The sequence below is a fragment of the Phacochoerus africanus genome, chromosome 8, assembly GCF_016906955.1.
Source record: "Phacochoerus africanus isolate WHEZ1 chromosome 8, ROS_Pafr_v1, whole genome shotgun sequence".
In the NCBI taxonomy this organism is placed as follows: Eukaryota; Metazoa; Chordata; class Mammalia; order Artiodactyla; family Suidae; genus Phacochoerus; species Phacochoerus africanus.
The window spans coordinates 158,322,280-158,343,264 of NC_062551.1; the positions used below are offsets into that span (position 1 = coordinate 158,322,280).

The 20,985-nt window shown below is 41.8% G+C and overlaps 1 pseudogene; it reads left to right on the plus strand.

Annotated features, from left to right (window-relative positions):
• Nucleotides 1–11,069: 11,069 nt before the first annotated feature.
• LOC125133396 (phosphate carrier protein, mitochondrial-like) overlaps nt 11,070–20,985 on the plus strand; it is an 89,285-nt pseudogene continuing 79,369 nt past the window's right edge.

Here is a 20,985-nt window from a genome sequence, read left to right on the forward strand (position 1 = left end):
AATATTTGTTGAATGTGCAGATGAATCTTCCCTCCCTTTCCTGTCAATGTCAGAGTCATCTCCTGTCTCACTGGCACTGTAAATCAATTTGGATCCCGCAACTTTTCCCAGACATCAGCCCAGAGTGAATATAGGACCACTCTCCTGATAAGCAGAATTTGGGGATCAACTTTGGTTCCTTGAACTTACCCCCCATCCAGATGGTTTAATAACAGTAATGATACCAACTAGCACTTAGGAAGTGTTTGTATGTGCCAGGAATTATTAAGTGCTTTATGTGTATTCATATAACTGTCAAAATAACCCTTTAGAGTAAGTACTGTTATTTTTACCCCCATTTTAGACATGATAAAACGGAAGCCTAGGCGTTCCCATCGTGGCTCAGTGGAAACGAATCTGAGTAGCATCCATGAGGATGCAGGTTCAATCCCTGGCCTTGCTCAATGGCTTAAGGATCTGGCGTTGCTGTGAGCTGTGGTGTAGACCAGCGGCTACAGCTCCAATTCGACCCCTAGCTTGGGAACCTCCATATGCCGTGGGTGCAGCCCTAACAAGACAAAACAAAAACAAAAAACCCCTGAAGCCTAGAGAAGTTGGGTATCTTGCCCAAGGTGTTCAGCTGTCATGTGGCAGAGCCATGTTTCAAAACCAGGAATCTATCGTCAGAGTCCATGTTCTTAACCGGATATCTGCTAACTCAGTATTTCTTGTAAGTAAATACAGTGGTCTCCCCAAGAAGGTGCTGGTGATTAAAAGAAATGTTTGTCTGGTTACATACACCATTATAGTTGGGGGCAAAGTGGAAGTGAAGGTGGTAGCAACCTGGGGAAAGAAGTGTTTGTATCTGCCAGTAATTATTAAGTGCTGTATGTGTACTTCCTAGGATACCTTGCTTAGGTGCTTTTCTCCCCCCATAGCTGATATGTATTGAGTGCCAATTATGTGCTAAGCATAAGGGACACAGAAGTAAATAAAAAGGTAAGATCTTTACCTTTAGGCTTATATTCTAGCTGGCAAACCAGACAATAAACAAACAATTCCAGATGAAAGCTGAGGAGAGGCAGGAAGAGCCAGGATGCTGCGGGAACCCATAGGAGGTTCCTAACCTGGATCAAGAAATCAAGGAAGACTTCCTGGAGGGGCTGATTTCTGAGCTCAGGCCTAAAGGCTGAGTAGGAGTTAGCTAGCTACAGGACAGGAGAGGTTTGTCCCAGACAGAGAGAACAACGTGTTTAAGGCTGCAGCTTGGCTGTAGGATACAGGTCAGGAGCCTGGACAGAGAGAAGAGATGTGGAGGTTAAGCAGTAACCCTGTGGAGAGGGTCCTTGGAGGAAATTAGAGGAATCTCTGTTGAAACTGAGTAGGACCCTGCTGGGTACAAAAGCCCCTCTGTGTCTCCCACTTCTTATAAAGAAAAAGCCTTTAGTCTCCTGAGGCCTTCCCTGAGTTCCAAAGAGCAGATTCAAACAGTTACTAATTGGGGAAGAGAAGGAATGCAGAAACGAGGGGAAAGCAGTCCAGAAACAATAGTTCAGCAGTAAAACAGAGTCCCAGTTCCTCTTCCAGGGATATGCCTACCAATCTGACTTGTACCTTTGCATTCTGTAGGAACTGGAACTAAGACCCCCACCGGGGGTGGGGGGTGGGGGGGGGGGATGTCTAGACCACACGCTCAGCAAGAGCACTAGACCCAGACTGGTTGGAACGGAAGGCTGACGATTAGGGTTCCCGAAACACCACCCTGTTACTCACCACTAGCCAGTCAGAAGAAAGTCATGCCCCCTGCAACCCTCACCCTAAAAGTTGCCTTTAAAAGCCCTTCCTTGAAAGCCATCAGGGAGTTTGGGTCTTTTGGGCTTGAGCTGCCTGTTCTTCTTGCTTGGAGCCCTGCAAATAAACACAGTACTTTCTTACGCCATTCCATTGGCTTTGCTGCGCAGCAGGTGAGGGGACTCGGGTTTGGCTCAGTAACACAAAGACTAAGGAGTAGAAATGACTTGGTAGAGCCGGGCCAAACTGGGACCCATATATCCAGATGTCTAGTTCCTGCCCGTGATTGTTCCTTCAGAAAGTAGACCAGTAAGTAACTAGGACTCACCTAGGTGTTGCAAGCTTCGAGTGGGTTGAGTGGGGTTTTATCTGGGGAAGTTGTTCCAGGTTGGGCACACACTTGGGGTAGGTCATGGCCCTGGACTGGCACTATGCTCGACAGGGTTATTCCTCCTACTCCTGGGTCCCTGTTGACGGATTCGTATGACTTCTCCCAGGAATCTCAAACAGGATAGGCAGCAAGTAGAGGAGACAAAGGAGTCAGAGAAAAGGAGAATGGGATGAAATCAAACAGAAAGCAGCTGAAGAGATTGTGTAGATAAAGACTGGAACAAACAATTCTGTGGAGCAGATGAGACATATAACATCTGGCGGACAAGGCAGGCTCACAGTGGCATTGCTAGCTGAGTTAGACCTCATAGCACTGACGTTTTGTTTTTACTTGCTAATTTGATGGGGGGGGAAGTATTTTTACACACACACACACTTTCAAATTTATGTCCCTATAAAATACATTGTTAAAAGGAGCTAACAGCCTTAATGCCACTGTCCTTTGTTAAAATGCAGATTTGGTTTATGCGTGAATTTAACGCCAATATATCCAGGGCACCATTCCCTAGAAAAATCAGAGTCAAAAAGAACAAAGGATACACCAGAAACTAACACAACATTGTAAATTAACTGTACTTCAGTTTTAAAAACAGAGAAAAAGGAGCAAAGAAAATTAAATTTAACTTTCCTTTCTCTATGTATGTTCCTTGTCTAGTTTCTTAGAACAGTAAATTCCTGTTCGTCTTAAAAACAAAAAGACACCCACATTTGAGTAATAAAAAAAAATGAAAAAAAATTATTCAACTACAGGATGTGATAAATTCATTTGAGTAATAAAAAAAATGGAAAAAAAAAAAGACACCCAGAATTTTTCCCTGAATTCTGCTTCTATGAGAATGGCAAGCAGATATCAGAAATTTCTCTTTCAAGAGACCTTTTCATTTTATGTAGAGAGTCAGAACAAATTCAGTCCATATTGTAACTATAAACAGATGGTGAAAAATACTGCTCTAGAGATGGGCAAACTGGATTGAGAACTAGATTACTACTCCTTAGCTGTGTTACCTTGGCTCACTTAACTTCTTTGCATCTCTGGAGTCGTAGCAATAGTAATAATATTTGTATAATTGCTGCAAATTCCAAAGTGTCCCACACTTATCCCAGTTAGTGATATTAGGATTTGGGGCTTCCTTTGTGGTACAGTGGATTAAGGATCTGGCATTGTCACTGCAGCAACTCAGGTTGCTGCTGTAACGTGGGTTTGATCCCTGGCCTGGACGTGTCCACATGTCTTGGGCACAGCACTACCCCCCCCCAAAAAAAGATTTAACTAATGCTTATAGTTTTGCAGAAGGCACAAAAGGCAAAATGTAGTCTCATTTAAACCACAACATCTATAAGGAAGATAATTTTATATTGTCCATTTGACAAATGATCAAACTGAAGCTTGGAGGAATTAAGAAATTTCTTAGCCCAAGTATATAGGAAATGTCAGAAACAGGTATGAAGAGCCTCCAAGTCTATATCTTAATCACTACCATTGATTAGTTATTTCAGTTACTTTAACTATAAAGTAAGATCTCTGATTTTTGCAGGATTAATGAGGTAAGACACTCAGAATGTCCAGCACAGGGTCTAGAATACATTAGCCATGAGTCTAATAAAATTCTAGTTTGCATTTTGAATCTTCAAGTGCACCGATGTTATTTTCATCAGAATATTTTCATGTCTATCTTGTTAGGTATAAATTACAATAAAACGTGATGTAAATGAGGAAGGAAAAAGGGTTTCATTATATACTAAGGCCACACCGTTGCCGTAATACCTAGTCCCTCGGATGCTCCTAAGATCCCGATCAGAGGGCACAGGTGGATTATTTACATGCTGCTCCATTAGCAGAGTCCTTTGGACATTAAACTGTCAAGAGCTCTGGAAAGTTAATGAAAAAGTATTTGATGTATGCACTTCCCCCCCAGAACCCACCGCTAGTAAACAGTGATTACTACTAGGAGCACAAATGTTGCTTTGCCCAAATATTTCCTTAAATAAAAAAAAAAAAAAGACATGAAGATTGTTAAGAACAATTTTCTTCTAAACATATAGGGATTATTACCTCCCACAGCATTTTCTTTAAACATGGTTAGACTGTCTTAGTTTAATGAGTTTGGAGATTGTTGCTTTTTCCCTTTTAACTTGCCAGATAAATCAGAAATATTTATTTTAAGAGACAGTTTAAAGAACTCCGTAATTCCCAATCTGTCGGAGTTTTACAAATAAATCTCAGTTAAATGCCTGTCATTCTTTCCAATCTGGTCAAGCAAAAAAGGGGGAAAAGTATACAATTCATCAGAATAATTAGTTGATTGGGGTTAAATAATTCTAAGAATAAACATTTGACCCCCTGGCACATCACAAACCTCCTGGAGTGGGATGGATTATAAATTAAATGTACAAGATTTAAAATGGTCCAGATACACCCCAAACATTATTGCAGGCATGTGGGACACATTTAGATAAGTTAAAACCAAGTGTGGGTTTAGAGTTTAGCCATCTTTGATCAGTGGTTTACTAAAGCTTCATTGCTTTGGTGTGAGAATGAGGGGTGCAGAGAAGGGAGTAGAAAGAGAGGAATAGTGGCAGCAGTGCCCCCTGCTGTCCAGTGACCACCTCCCTTCCTTGAATCATGGATTTTTAGAGACTTGGTACCCCCAGAGGATAATGAAACCTTAAGTGTATAGAAGGCAGGTAGGAAAGAACTAACATTCACTAAGAGCCTATAACATTGCAAGCACTGTGCTAGCATTTAATTTAATAATAATATCAAGTTCATTACAAATTCAGGAAAGAATAGGGTGATATTTATATGTATGGAATCTCAAAAAAGATAACTTTGGAGTTCCTCTTGTGGCCCATCAGGTTAAGAACCCAACGTGGTGTCCATGAGGATGCGGATTTGACCCCTGGCCTCGCTTAGTGGGTTAAGGATCCCAAGTTGCCTCAAACTGTGGTGTAGGTCGAAGGTGCAGCTTGGATCCATTGTTGCTGTGGCTGTGGTGTAGGCTGGCAGCTACAGTTCCAATTTGAACGCTAGTCAGGCAATATGCCACAAGTATGGCCATGAAAAGGAAAAAAAAAAAACAAAAACTAATTTTTACAAGATTCATAGCTAGAGATGGAATGAGCAAGGATTTGGGCCCAGATGTGCCTGGCTCCAAGGCCAGTGATTCTTATACTGCAGCACACTGGCATTGGCTAGAAGCCGTGGGCACAGCTCAGACTCCTCTGTCAGTACAGTGACCAACTGCCCTGATTTGCCTGGGATGGAGAGGGTACTGGCGACACTGGACTTTCAGTGCTGCAACCAGGAAAGGCTGAGATGAACTGGGACCTGTTGGAGGCCTGGCTAGAAGGGTCCATATGGAGAAGGAGGAAGGCTACCAGGTTGTCTGTCCTGTTCCTCTCTTGGCCCTGGCTGCTAATGCCACGGATGAGCAGTCTCTGTCCTGCTTGTTTTATGCCGTGACACACCCTGGGGCATTGTCAGAGAAACTCACATTTCTGCCACTTAGGATTTCTTCAGTTCCTGCCCCAAATCTTCTAAGTCACTTGGAATTTAGTTAACTGACTAAATCATTCACTCTAGTGGAGGGGAAAGAGCGGAGACTGTGGCATCCCAGACACATGGGTTCTGAGAGGATTAAGGAGGGCTGGAAAAGGGGGGGCGGCGAGTAGTAGAATTGCTCATTAATGTACAGGGCACCGGGCTAGGTATTTTGTGTGCATTATCTCTTCTTATAACAACTCTAAAAGGTTATAGTTAGTCCTAATTATAGATGTTAAAAATCAATAAATGATGCTCAGAAAGAGGCTAAATAATTTGTCTAGGGTCACACAGCTAGAAAAAAAGGTGAACTCAGAATTTATTTCTGCCCAAAGCATGTGACTTTCTCCCACTGTACATCATGTCTTACATATAATAGTGCTTAATAAACACTGAATTCTCCTTCTCATTCAGTTCCAAGGAACCTAAATTTATTAATTTCAATGTCCTTCATGTGCTTTTAAAAAAAATAACATACCAAAAACTGAATTCTCCAAACTTATTTATAATGGCTATAGAGATTCACGATGGGGGATGAAGTTTCCTGCTTAAGTTTACTGTATATGTTAAAGCTAAGAAAATAATTCCACTGCTCCAGTTCATGCTCACTGAGAAGTGAGTTGGCCAGTGCCCATGGAGACTGGCTAGGACCCTGAACCATGAGCTGATACATAAACAAAGTAAGCAGTGTTCTTACAATCTTGTCTGAAGTATTTCCTATACAGTTTTTTTTTTAAATTTACCAGTCCAGATTAAATATAAATGAGGCTGTGGCAAATTGCTAAAACAGGAATTACCAGAAAAACACAAAGGAGTAGCACTGAAGACTATGTCTAGATATTTACACCGCAGCACGACAATGGGAGAAAAAATTATGTATACATGTATGTGTAACTGGGTCTCCATGCTATACAGTGGGAATAAAAAGTGTGTTGGGGGAAATAACAATACAAAATAAGTTAAAAAAAAACAAACAAACAAAGGAGGAGGATTAATAAGGGAAAGTTTTATGGCATCCACACTTTGCCCTGGATTCTGAAAAACAATCTGAACTGGCAGAGGAAAGTAGAAAGACCTACATAAAGGGGTAAGGACATGCTGCACAGGTATGTATTTGTGTAATTAAAGTGGAAAAACAATTAATGGGCCTACATATTTATGGCTGAAAATCAAATACCCTACGTGCAAGTTAAAATGTCATGAGAAGAAAATGAGCAAATACGATGTGGCGATCACAGAATATCTGCCAGATGCCTGAACAGAGGTTCTGTAGCAAAGAGGAACAGGCTTTTGGGTAGACAACGATGTCTGCCACTCATATCTATAACAGAAAGTATATCTATTTTGCGCAGTTGTAAGAATTAGAAATTCTGCTCTGGCAAAGAGCAGGTACTCAAAGAGGGTTTGCTGGAGTTCCCGCTGTGGTGCAGTGGCTTAAGAACCTGACTACAGCAGCTCAGGTGACTGCTGCCACATGGGTTCGATCCCCAGCCCAGTGCAGTGGATTAAGGATCTGGCATTGCACAGCCGTGGCGTAAGCTGCCCTACATTACATAATGTACGTAATGTAATGTTGCCCTACATTACATAAGTACCAAGGAGAGAAACTTAAGAGTGGTGGTTGGAGTTCCTGTTGTGGCTCAGTGGTTAACAAATGCAACTAGCATCCATGTGGATGCAGGTTCGATCTCTGGCCTTGCTCAGCATCCATAAGGATCTGACATTGCTGTGAGCTGCGGTATAGGTCGCAGATAAGGCTTGGATCTGGCGTTGCTGTGGCTGTGGCATAGGCCGGCAGCTGTGACCCCTAGCCCGAGAACCTCCATATGCTTCAGGTGCAGCCCTAAAAAGACCAAAAAAAAAAAAAAAAGTGGTCATGTGTTCTGTAATTTCAAGAATTTTTTTTTCTGTCTTTTTAGGGCCATACCCATATCATGTGAAGGTTCCCAGGCTAGGGGTTGAATCAGAGCTGTAGCTGTTGGTCTATACCACAGCCATGGTCACAGCAATGCAGGATCTGAGCTGTATCTGTGACCTACACTACAGCTCACCACAATGCCAGATCCTTAACCCACTGAGCAAGGCCAGAGATCGAACCTACGTTCTCATGGATGCTAGTAAGATTCGTTTCTGCTACTTCCAGTTATTTCTAACTTTAGGGCTTAGTTATGGAACTAAGAATTGTCTGAAAAAATTCTAGTCCTAAAAATTCCTAGTTTGTTTTTTTTTTCACTTGTACATTTTCTTTAGAAATATTTTAATGGTAAAGAATGAGTATCTCATACAAATAAGTTGATTTAACCTTGGTTTTCATAAGATAGCTGGCGACCTATATTACATGTTAGCAAAACATACAAGTCATATCTTTAGGAAACAGATGCCTAAGTAACGAGTAGCTGCTATTATTACTCTAATCCTCTTTACTCCTTATTTTCTCTAAACTTCATTTTTTGATAGAGCCCAGCATTTCCCAAAATATACTCCATGGAAGACTCTGTCTGTGAAATGTGAATACGCATAATAGAAAAAAGGGGTTCTGAGATGCAGTAAGATTCACAAACCCTAAATTAACAAAGTTAACAGTTCTTTACTATGAAACTTCTCTTTAATAAGAGAATCTGCAAGAGGAGGCTCTCGTGTTCTTTAGCATTTTATTCATTATTGGCCCTCCTCCCCAGGAGCCTTTTTAGACTTTTTTTCCCCCAAATGCCCCTTTTCTATCCCCCTGACTCTCCCTGCTCTCCTCCCCCAAACTGGAAATTAAATAACAAGGAATAAGATTGTGTTGGGTAGAGCTGAGTATTGGAAGGTCACAAACCACTGTACTAAGATTTTTTTGTCTCTTGAGAACCAAGTTTCACCCCTTGAGGATGATACCACCACAGTTGAGAATGAACGCTCTTGTATGAAATGCCCCTCAAACTTCTTGGAGCCCTGGCCTTTTCCAACTGGTCCAGTATTCCCAGGAACATACTTTGGGATGCCCTGATGTAGTCAGCATGTGATATTGTAAGCTTCACTGTTCTCTTATCAATCAAGGAAAGAGTCTTCTTTTTGTATTGAAATTGCTGGTGTTAAAAGACATGAGTTCCTGTTGTGGATCAGCAAGTTAAGGACCTGACATAGTGTCTGAGGGAATGCGGGTTCAGTCCCTGGCCTCCATTAGTGGGTTCAGGATCCAGAGTTGCCACAAGTTGTGGTATAGGCCTGCCGCCGTGGCTCAGACTTGACCTCTAACACAGGACCTTCTGTGTGCCGCAGGTGCGGCCATAAAAAGAAAAAATATTTTTTAAAAAGATAAACTGAGGCATATCAAATAAGAGTTTATTTAATCAAAAAATGGATTCCAATCAGGATTGGCAGCACCAAAGAGGAAGTAGATAGAAGTACTCCAGTAACAGGAGGCAGGGGAAAGACTTTTATAGAGATGCTGAAGCAAAGCAAGGAAATTATGTGATTGGTTATAGTGTAAGTATTTGCCTTATTTGGAAAATCAAAACCAATCACAGACGGCCTAGTTGGTTAGTTTCCTTACATAAGTTGCCAAGACACTAAAGGCAGCTCAGTCTAATGCCCTCTTTTAATTAATTAACGCTGGTATGAGACTACAGTAAGGAAAGGCATTCAATAAAAGTTCAATAGACTTGTTGATTGAAAAGTCTTGTATTTGCCTTTGTTCTTTCTCTGGCCATCATCCCTAGTTTGTGGTTAGAATTTTTTTTTTTTTTTTGGCTTTTTAGGGCCATACCTGTGGCATATGGACGTTCCCAGTCTAGGGGTCAAATCAGAGGTACAGCTGCCGGCTTACACCACAGCCACAGCAATTCTGGATCCAAGCCATGTTTTCGACCTATACCACAACTCATGGCAACTTCGGATCCTTAATCCACTGAGTGAGGTTAGGGCTCATACTGGCATTCTCATGGTTACTAGTCAAATTAGTTTCCGCTGCACCACAGTGAGAACTCCTGTGGTTAGAATTTTATACCAGCCAGTTTTTTTCTTTTAATTATGGTAAAACATGCATAAAGTGTGTAGTGAGCACTAATCTATAGTGTACAACTGGATGAATTTTCAGAGTTGTGTACACATCCAGTTTGGGATATTAAGTACTGAATTCTTTATGGCATATGGAAGTTCCTGTGCCAGGGGTCCGATCCAAGCCATAGCTATAGCAATGCCGGATCCTCAACCCACTGAGCCATAGTGGGAACTCCAAGTGCTGAATTCTTCATCAGAGAAACTTTTAAAAATTCTTGACTTCCCACCATCCACATACAGTGATTTTCAAACTTTTGTGAAGTTTAATGAGGAATCCACCCAACAGAGCTTATTAAAATTGCATAATCCTACCCTCAGATTCTCATTCAGAAGGTCTAGGGTGTGATCAAGGATTTTATTTTTTATTTTATTTTTTGGCCGCATCTGAGGCATGTGGAAGTTCCCTGGTGAGGGGTTGAACCCATGCCACAGAAATGACCAAAGCCACAGCAGTGACAACACAGATCCTTAACCTGCTGTGCCACCAGGGAACTCTCAAGGATTTAAATGAAGCAATACAGGTGATTCTGATGTAGAATGGTCTAGGGATCACACTGCTGAGAAACACCGGCCTCTCCTTCAGGATAAAAGTCAAAGTACTGCAACAGGCATTAAGGCTTTCCCTAATTTGACCTAATTCTAGTTTTCCAGTCTCAACCCTTACTGGTTTCCACCATGCTCAATTACTCACCTCTCTTCAATAATTCATGCACTCACATTTGCCTTAACCTGGAATTTCCTTTCCTTTCTTCTTTATATAACAGATTCCTGCTCAACCTTCATTGTTCATCCAGAACTGTATTCAAACTTCTGTTATAATACATCACATGATACTGATTTTTTTAATCTCCTCATTTAGAAGTAAGCAGGAATATGTGTGGCTCTTTGCTGTATCCCTAACCCTACATAGGGTGCAGCACACTGACAATGAGTGGATGAATGAATAGATGGTACTGATTTACACGTGGAGTCACTTAGTTCTTATTTTCCAGGCCAATGAGACTGCAAGCTCCCTAAGGGGAGAGAGGATTTCTGACTTTCATAGTCTCCAAGATCACAGCAGGGATTCAGTCAACTTTATGTATGTTATGCCGTAATTAATGAAAATAATCAGCACCTCTGAATTTACTGCGTACCTCCATGACCCCTAAGCCTTGGCAACTACTCTTGGAGGGAAATTAAGAATTAAGTGTGGGTGTTGGGGGATAGATTCTTAACCATCTGCAAGGTAAGAATGTTAGGTAAGGCCAGAAGCCAAGGGACTGGGCCTCCAACGCCAGGTTCCTGGTTCTTTCTGCGCATTCCCTTTACAGAACTCTCTGTGGCCATGGAGATGAACATTGCGTAAGCCAGCAGTTGGGTGAGGACTCCAGACAGACCTTTCAGGAAGGCAACGGTTCATGGCGACTCTTCACCCACTCACTCACCTCCTTATCTATTTACTTGCCTATTCATGTGTTTACTCATGTTTGTACTTGTTGATTTATTTTTTAAACGTTTTTGTAGAGGACTGAGAAGCCGCTTTGAGCACGGAGAGCCCTACCCATCGTCCAAGGTGAGATCTAGGGGCCACTGATCATTGGTGGAGGAGAGCTGAGGGGCAGGGTTCCTGCTGTCACCAGAAGCCCATTGGCCGGCAGGTGTGAGGGCAGGGCGAAGGGCGGTCCTGAGGTGAGGGGCGGGGCGATGCTCTGACTTACGCTTTCGAGAGCAGGTTTGAGACCCCAAAGCAGCCCAGCCGAAGCCTTGTGGGCGCTGGCGGGACCAGCCCCTCCCTGGGACTGTTGGGTTGTCCGGCTCGCCTTGCGGGGGGAACCAGACCACGCGCAATGCCTCTCGCCCCTGAGGGAGGAAAGAGCTCTGGCCGAGGGAAGTGTATGGCTAGACAGAGCCTGTCTGTGTGTGAGGCTGGCGGTTACCAAGCCCTACAGGCCTGAGGAGGAGGCCGATTCAAGGGCCGGCTCTGGCCGCTGTGGCCGTGGAGAAATCCAGCTGCTCAAAGTAGCTGCTGCTGTGCGGCCTGAGCGGGACACTGAGCTGCGGGCTGCCGCAGACTGTCATCGTGCCCCTGGACCTGGGGCAGTGCCACGTGCAAGTGGACCCCAGCAAGTACAAAGGCTTCCTGAGCGGCTTCGGTGTGACGGTGCAGGATGACGGGCTGCGTGGCCTGCCCCGGGGCTGAGCCCCAACCTTCCTGGGCTACTCCTTGCAGGGCCTCTTCAAGTTTGGCCTCTACGAGGTCTTCGAGATCCGCTAGGCGCAGCTCCTGGGCCAGGAAAAGGCCTATGAGTGAAGAACCAGCCATCCCGGCCACCGCCAAGTTCTTCGTCCATGTGGTCCTGGCTGCCTTGGAAGTTGAGGGTTCCTACGCCTGCTTCGAGCGCGAGGTCGAGGCGCTCTACGAGTACATGGTGCCCAAGCCCCAGAGCCAGTGCACCAAAGCCGAACAGCTGGCCGTGACCTTATGGCCGGCTACATTGCTGGCGTCTTCTGCGCCGCCATGTCCCACCCGGCCGATTCCATTGTGTCCGTTCTGAACAAGGGGAAAAGCCGCAGGGCTTTCAGGGTTCTTCGCAAACGGGTTCAGGGGCGTGTGGAAGGGCCTGTTCGCCCAGATCATCATGATTGGCACCCTGACTGCGCTGTGGTGGTTCATCTACGACTCGGTCAAGGTCAACCTGCCTCGCCCTCCCATCCCTCAAGCACCAGAATCCCTAAAAAGAGTAAGTAAGTGTGCTGTGGCCACCCTTGGCCAGTATTTCCATTCAGTGGGGGATTGCAGTTCTGACAATGCTAGTGTGTAGGATGTTAACGGTTTTCGGAGAGGCGACTTAACGTGCAGACCGAGTTTTAGGTTGTTGATTTCTTCTTTTTGGCAATCCAAGAGAATTGCAACCTTTGCATTTAAGGGTTTGAACCATTATCTTTGGGGAGTTGGCATGGTTTCTTTAACTAAGTAGCTTTACAACAATTATAAGGAAAAAATTCCTAACAGGAAGTAATGTTAGGTGATTTAGTGCCTCTAGATTGTGTCTCCTTTGATTCACCATTCGGTTTAGACGATCTAAGCATCACTTCTGAATAGCCTGCTAATGAGGTTTTAAGGTCAGCACAACTGTATGGGCTAGAGAACAAAGTTCTGCTCCATGGTGTTCATCTGAATAGAAATCGTGCCTTTATTGAAACAGATGAAGGACTCATTCCGTATTTCCTGTTCATGCCCATTCCAGGTAAAAATTACGAGAAGTTAAATTGTGACTTACATCGCCCGATAGCTTGGAAAGCATTCACTGTTTTCAAAGAGCATGACAGGAGATCTGCATTTTCTCACTTGGCTTTGTCGGATTCTCTTCCTGATGTTGCTGATTAGAACATAGCTCTCCTCAGGAAGTGCTACAATTGGATCAATGTGCAAAACCAAAATGAGAGGAAGGGCAGGCTCAGAGAATAAATATGTAAAGAAAAGCCTCTGTTCTCTAAAGATTTCTTTTGTACAACTCAGCTTTCAACAGCCATACATCCAAGGAAGATCATACCACCCTGACATTTAAACACATGCACACACCCACAAAACCCTATGAATTCCAACAATTTTTGGTTGAATGTTAAAGAATGGTTTTGGTTACTTCAGAAGGAAAATCTCACTTTTAATGTAACAAATGTCATTTGTTTGGTAGGTGTTTCAATAATCCTTTCAATAGTTGGGGTTCATATAATTTATTGACATTATAAGGCACATTTTCACATTTCTGTAGCCTTCACATCTTTGAGTGAGGAAACTAAAAAATTAGTGAAATTCTGTGAATTAGAGATGTTCGTAGAATAAGAAATAACTTTCAATATGCTATTTGATATGATTTATCAAAATGTTACATAATTGCTTTAACTTGTGTTAAAACCCACAAACAGACCATGTTAAATGTTTTAACTGTAATAGGAGGCTGTTTAGTGGTTAACAGAAGTTAAAAAGTGTCTAAATATGTTTGAAATGTCTGGACTGGATAATAAAGAACTTGGAGGGAAAAAGTCAGAGCCTGTGAATGAGATGCAATGAAATTTCTATTTAGTGCCTCTATTTTGTTAGGGAGGATGCAGGAGAAGGATCATTATGCATCCTCAAGACACTTTGATTTTCCCTAGGAAGTTAGTTGTCCAGGTTTATGGAAAAGAAATACTCTCAAGGAAGGAGAATGACGAATTTTGAGGCACTAAATTTTGTGGGTTTGTTTTTGCAAAAATTTAAAACAAATATTTTTCTGACTAGTGTTACCTTGTAAAATGTAGGAGGTTTCTTTGGTCAACAATTTTTTAATGTAAATTACTTTCTACTGTAATGTACTTTAAGAAATTGCTACAGAATTGTTGGCATTTCAGACTAGTAAGAGATCACTGGTTCTGGTCTGTGGTGTCTCATGATTGTTCTGTCAACAATACTAGGTATTTTCTGTAATGTAAGATGTGTATGTTTAGACAGGTGTGATCTAAGGAAAACTATTTGGCGTGATTCTTACTGTCATGGATGTGGTTGAGAGGATGGGTTTACTTAGAGTCAGCAGTTTTCATATTCAGTCTCTAGGTTTCTCTTCACCTATTTTTGTTCATGGTGGTTTACAAATGTCTGAATAAATAGGGAGGGGCCGTGATGGCGAACAATAAAGAATAAAGTGTAATTTAAGAAAGATGATGTGATTTCAGCGTCATGAGGCATTTTTTCCTAGCTACTATTCCTTTGGAACAATTTAAACTTTTTTTTTTTAAATTAGAGTATAGTTGATTTACAGTGTTGTGTTAAGAACAATTTAACCTTCAGTTCAGTGTTTTACCTTGTCTGTAATTACCGCTCTGTGAAATCTTGTGTATCTGTTAGAATTAGAAAAGCCATAGTGTATGTCTGGTATTGTTAGACATTTTGTTTGTTTTCACATAATCTCAATCCTCAAAGTAGTGCACTATATGTATAAAGAAACAGACTCAGAGGTTAGGTGACTTGCTCACATATCTAATAATTGATATAGTCTGAATCAGAGCCCACGTTTTCTTCATGACTCTGGCTCAGCACCTTGGCATAATCAATGATGATCCTTTTCAAAAATCCCTTTTTATAGTACCTCAAAAATACACTTTTTTAAATATCCTGTTTGTATATACTATAAAACTTCCCTAATTTTGCACTAATGGGAAGTTTGTACTGTGTCTCAACTATGAAAAATCTATGGTGCAACCTCTTAGAAGTAATCAAACTGCAAAATAAATACTTACATACATTTAATTTAATGTTTAGATCATTTTTGGCACCAGGTCATTGCCTCACTCCTGCCTCAGAGGGACTGATGATCATAGAAACTGTGCTTTTAATTTTGTAAAAAACTTGTGGTACTGCAGTGTCAACAAGAGGCTTTATTCTATCACATTCTTGAATTTTTTTCCTTTAATCTTTAGTTCCTACAGCTGAAAAAGCTGGCTTAGGCTATTTATCCTTTCCCCCAGGTGGTGATTAAAAGTAGCTTTTTCAAGTATATGAAATTAATTTCATGATAGGGAGCTATAATCTCATCCATTGATCTGTCCTTTGAGCAGTGAATAAAGAGAGTAGGTAAAACCTTGAAAAACAAAGGATATATTTACATGTTAAACCATACTGATAAAGATTGGAAAGAATCAAAGTGTTTATGAGTATTTTTCCTTGTTGTACCAGTAAGTCTTTAGAAGGCTTTTCTTTAGATCCTTTCAAAGGTAAGAATAATAATTTTAGTCAGATCACATTTTGATAAACAACCATTCAATTATAGTATGCTTGTTTTATGTGGTCTTAAAGAGCAGTTTTTTTTTTTTTAGTCATGAACTAACTGTTTGAAAAGAAATTTAAATTTCAATATTACTTATAAAATTTTGTCTTCTTTTCCTGAATGCTGCGATTTGGATGAGTGGGTGAATAGAGAGGGTACTGCGTAATTATAACTAAGGTTTGTTTGTATGCGTGTCCATTTGAATTAACATATTTTGAGACCTTCAGTGATGAGAGGATCCAAAATTTGGTAATTCTGCCATGTCCCAGTCTATAACACTATTGCTCAACGTCTCCCATGTGCCTAGCATTGTGATAGGCGGAAGGGTTTTCATGGGGCGCAGAACACATGGTCCCTGCTCTTGTGGAGCTTATGCCTAGTAGGAAAAGTAATTTGCCTTGTGCAAATGCTGCAAAGACCTTTAGGGTGTTATGGAATTTCCATGATGGCTCAGGGAATTAAGGACCAGACACAATCTCTGTGAGGATGCCGGTTTGATCCCTGGCCTTGCTCAGTGAGTTAAAGATTGGGCCTTGCTGTGAGCTGTGGCATAATTTGCAGATGTGGCTCAGGCCAGGTGTTGCTGTAGCTGCGGTGTAGGCCAGCAGCTGCAGCTCTTATTTGAATCCTAGCCTGGGAACTTCCATATGCTGCAGGTGCAGCCATGAGAAAAAAAGTATAGGATGTTGTAAGATTGTACATCTAAGTGACATTTGAGATGATACCTAGAGAATAAGTATGAGTTAGACTAGCAAGGAGAAGATACACAGCAGTGAGCACAGTACGTGCATCTCCCCTGAAGAAAGAGAAAGGCTGATGGTTTTGAAGAACTTGGAGAAGTTCGCTTTGGCTGGAGCCCTTTGGTTGCAGAGAGCGTGAGTGAAATGAAATAGGAAAGGTAGACAGCAAGACAGTCACTGCATGCTCTGTAGTTCTTGTTGAAGATTCGAACTTAGAGTGGTCTTAGAGCCATTGGGAAACCCCCAAAGGACGCTGAGCATGGAATGACCTGTGTGGTGTATGGAAAGAAATGGAGTGGAGGGAGGGAGGTTAGTTGGAATGGTGTTGCTCTAATGCAGGAGAGAGAATGGTAGCCTCTACTAGGATGATGTTAAAGTAGCATGAAAAGCCAAAAGTTGGAAACAGCCCAAACGTCCAACAATGGATAGCCAGATTGTGGAATATACATACAAAGGAATATTACGCAACCATAAAAAGGAACGAAGTACTGCTACATGCTACAACTTGGATGAACCTCAAAAACATGCTAGGTTGGAGTTCCTGTCGTGGCGCAGTGGTTAACGAATCCGACTAGGAACCATGAGGTTGTGGGTTCGGTCCCTGCCCTTGCTCAGTGGGTTAACGATCCGGCGTTGCCGTGAGCTGTGGTGTAGGTTGCAGACGTGGCTTGGATCCCTTGTTGCTGTGGCTCTGGAGTAGGCTGGCGGCTACAGCTCCGATTCAGTCCCTAGCCCGGGACCCTCCATATGCTGCAGGAGCGGCCCAAGAAATGGCAAAAAGACCAAAAAAAAAAAAAAATGCTAGGTGAAAGAAGCCAGAAAAAAATGTTACATATGGTATGATTCTTTTTATGTAATATATCAAAATAGGCAAATCCATAGAGATAGGAAGCAGATTAGTGATTCCCCGTCTTGAGTGAAGGGAATGGGAAGCACTTATTTAATGGATAGGGACTCCTTTTTTTTTTTTTTTTTTTTTCCCTGGGTGATAAAAGTTTTTGAACGCTGAGAGAAGTGGTGGTTGAACATCGTGAATACACTAAATACCACTCAGTTGTAGGCTTTTAAGTGGTTAATTGTGTGTTAAATGAATTTCATCTCAATTTTTTAAAAAAAGCTATCATAAGAAGCTTTATTCATAATGGCCCCAAAGTGGAAACAACCTAAAATGTCCATCAACTGATGATGGATAAAAATGTTGTATATCCCCACAGTGAAATATTTTCACTATTAAAAAAGAATAAAGTACCGTTTGCAATAAAAAAAAAACACGAAGGAATAAAACACACGCTGCAACCTGGATGAACCTTGAAATCATTATGCTAAGTGAAAGAAGCCAGACACAGCCACATGTTGTATGATTCCATTTATATGAAATGCCCAGAATAGGCAAAGCCATAGAAAGTAGATTAGTGGTTGCCAGGGACCGGAGCTGGGGTTGAGGGATGGTAGGGGGGAATGCAGGTGACTGCTAGTGGGCTCAGGGTTTCTTTTTGGAGTGACAAGCGTGTTGTGAAATTAGTGGTGATGCGTGCACAATTTTATGAGTATTAGTTAAAAACCACTGAGTTATTTCATGCTATGTGAATTATATCTTAACAAAGCTGTTATAAAAATATTATGATACTATCAAATGCACCTTAAATATCTATTTCTTCCTTAAGGTACATCCCTTACCCTCTATCTCCCTCAATGGAGTGAAGACTACAGCTCCAAAAGTAGACTGCTGGCTCTGGCATTGTCATGTTAAATCCCACACAAGTGAGTAGGGAAAAAGCGGCCATGTTGTGAAGCCCGGAAGTTTCCTCTAAGGAATGAAATATATCTTTAGTCTTTAGTGAGACAGAGATCATTAATTTCAGAGAATCACTTCACAGTGTGAGTTGAGCCACCAGCAATTTTGCCATCTATTGTAAGGAAGAAAGAAGAATAGATGGATTTGTGAAAAGCAGGTGTGTGTGTCGTATCCAAGAACATCTCAGTTAACCAGAACATTCAGGAATTGGTGGTTTTTAAATCCCCTTATATTTATAATCCTTGTTAATTTTTCTTTTATAATATCCTGAATATGACTGATAATTTAGGGGTTTGTAAAGCATCATGGGTCATCAGATATGAAAATCAATGCTTGTCGAATAGTCATAGAAGGTGCAGGGTTCTTGGGTGGATGTACAGAGACCCTAGACACAAAGGGATATGGATGTGAGTGTATGTATGTGTTTAATCCTTAGTGTTAGTGTGAAATTTTTTCATTTGCCCTTTTGCTAAAACATAGAGTGAAGGAAAAAATCTGGTTTACCCTAAGATTATTTATTGAGTACCTACTGTATGAAATTATTTCAATTAAGTAGGTCCCTTCACATGTTATTTTACTGCTTTTTAACTTTGTGTTCCAGTAGCTCGTTTCAAAAATTGGTGACTCCATGTCTCAACTATATGCAGTCCTATGAGTTACCACACTATTCCCACATGGTGGACTATTTCTAAGGAAATGATATTTCTGAATTATTGCATTTTTAATATATGTATATCAGTCTATCTATCTTTCCTGCCATGGAGAAATAAAATGTGTTTTTTTCGGAAAATACTTGTAAAATTTGGTATTCTGGAAAGAGCCTGTGGGTTGAAAGAACTCTGCCCCTTTGCAAGGCTGATAGTTCACATACACATAATTGTTAGTCTTCCGACATGAATCAGAGCTGCTGACAGGGTGATTGTCCGTTTTTAAGAGGATGGATGGAAACCTGGCAAAGAACCACAGTCCTTTCATCTCCAGTGGTGCCTGCATTCTGGCTGTAGTTACGCCTTACTCCCAGATACAAGGATTTGTCGCTGTAATCATTGTCTTATACCTTGGTATCTCCCCCGATCCTTACCAAGAATATGAAGCTTTTTTGTTGTTCTAAATCACTCATCTTCTTTCTGTGTTGTGTTTTGAAACTTTTGCTCTTTTAGATCGTTATCTACGTCTGATAAATATTGTTACTACTAATATTTACAGCAACCACTTACCATACCAAATATTGTGCTAAGTACATACAATGTCTCGTTTATTTACAACTATTTTGTGAGTTTGTTACTTGTATAAATTGGTTTTTGTTTTTTGTTTTTTGGGTTTTTTTTGACTGCAAACAACACAAAATCTAATATACTACAGGTTAAACCATAAAGACATTGATTTTTTAACAAGAAAGCTGGAGACAGGTGGACCAAGGTTGGTTCAACAGATCAGAGTTGTCCCCAAGGACCTAGGCTCTTTCGGTCCTTCTACTCTGCTCTCTGTAGTGTGTCCATGATGTCTCCCCTGTGTTCAAGACATGGCTGTCACGACACCAAACATCACGTCTCAGAGGCAGCCTCCAGATCACGAAGCAGGGTGGGCAGCCTCCAGATGTGTCTGTCTGATCAGAGAGGAAAATCTTTCTCAGAAGCTTCTGGCAGATTTCTCCTTTGCTTCATAAGTCGCGTGCTTTCCTATAGACCTTAGAGACGCAAGGACGGAGGACTTAGATCAGTGTGACACATCTGCGGGGGTTAGGCACAGGCCTGAACAAAAACCAAGATGTCCTGTTGTCGTTGTTGTTACCGAGGAAGAAGAGGCAACTGGCTGTTGAGTAGGCAGTCAGGATCTGCCTTTATATTCTTTTCCCTTTTTATTTTTTTGGCGGCGCCCAGGTCAGACATCAGACCTCGGCTCTAGCAGAGACCTGAGCTGCGGCAGGGACAGCACTGGATCCTTAACAGCTGCACCATAAGGGAACTTCTCCTTTCCCTTTTTTACAGAAGCGGAAACTGAGGCTCAGAGAGAGTAAATAAGTAAGTAAGGTAAAACCATAGTGTCAAGACCAGGATTCAAACCAGATTTGTCTGCCTCCCAAGCAGTTTGTTGTCACATTACTTGCTTTAGCCTGGAAATTGCTATGAGGCAGAGCTGCTATAGATTGTATCACAGGGGATTTATTACTGAAAGTGTCAGAAAAACTGCTTTCTAATAGTGACTAATCCATAATGAAGTTTCAAGGCCAGAAAGCTGGACAGTGGCGATCCATGGATAACAAGATGATTCGATTGAAATTTTGCTATCATGCCTTGAAAAAGAGGAACCAGGTGAGAAAAACACACACAAAGATGCATGTTAAAAGAAAGCAAGTGTTTATAAACCTTTCTGCAGATCATCTTCAGTCTTTTCATTCTGCACTTCCCCCCACCCCCCACCCAACTGGCTTTCCAGAAGAAGCCATTTTCTTTCAAATGCTGCATACTGGAAAAATCCAAAGGATTCATCAGATGAACAAATTTCAAAGAGCCACTACCAATTTTTTGCCTTAAGAAACACACCAAGCATCTGATCTGCTGCTGATAAATTCTCTGTAAGTAGCATTATAATTAAGCACACACAACGCCATTCTGTGTTTCCAAGAATACAGCTGGGCTGGCACTGAATTGGTGATAGTGCATAGGCACCCATCGGGACGGCTCCGTTGCATCTCAACTATCATGTACCTTCTTTGTGCAGCAGCCAACTTGCCTCTCCCCCCACACAGCCTCTGAATCACAGGCCATTGCCCATTCACCCCATGTCTGACACTGAGCCAGTGGATTGGGTGCCTTCTGAGCCTTGAGACTGGCTCTTCTGCTTCCAGGTTCCAGTCGGGAAAGTGGCAGGAAACCCTTAGGTGGACCTAAGGAGAAGGACCGCTTGTGGTCCACTGCTCCC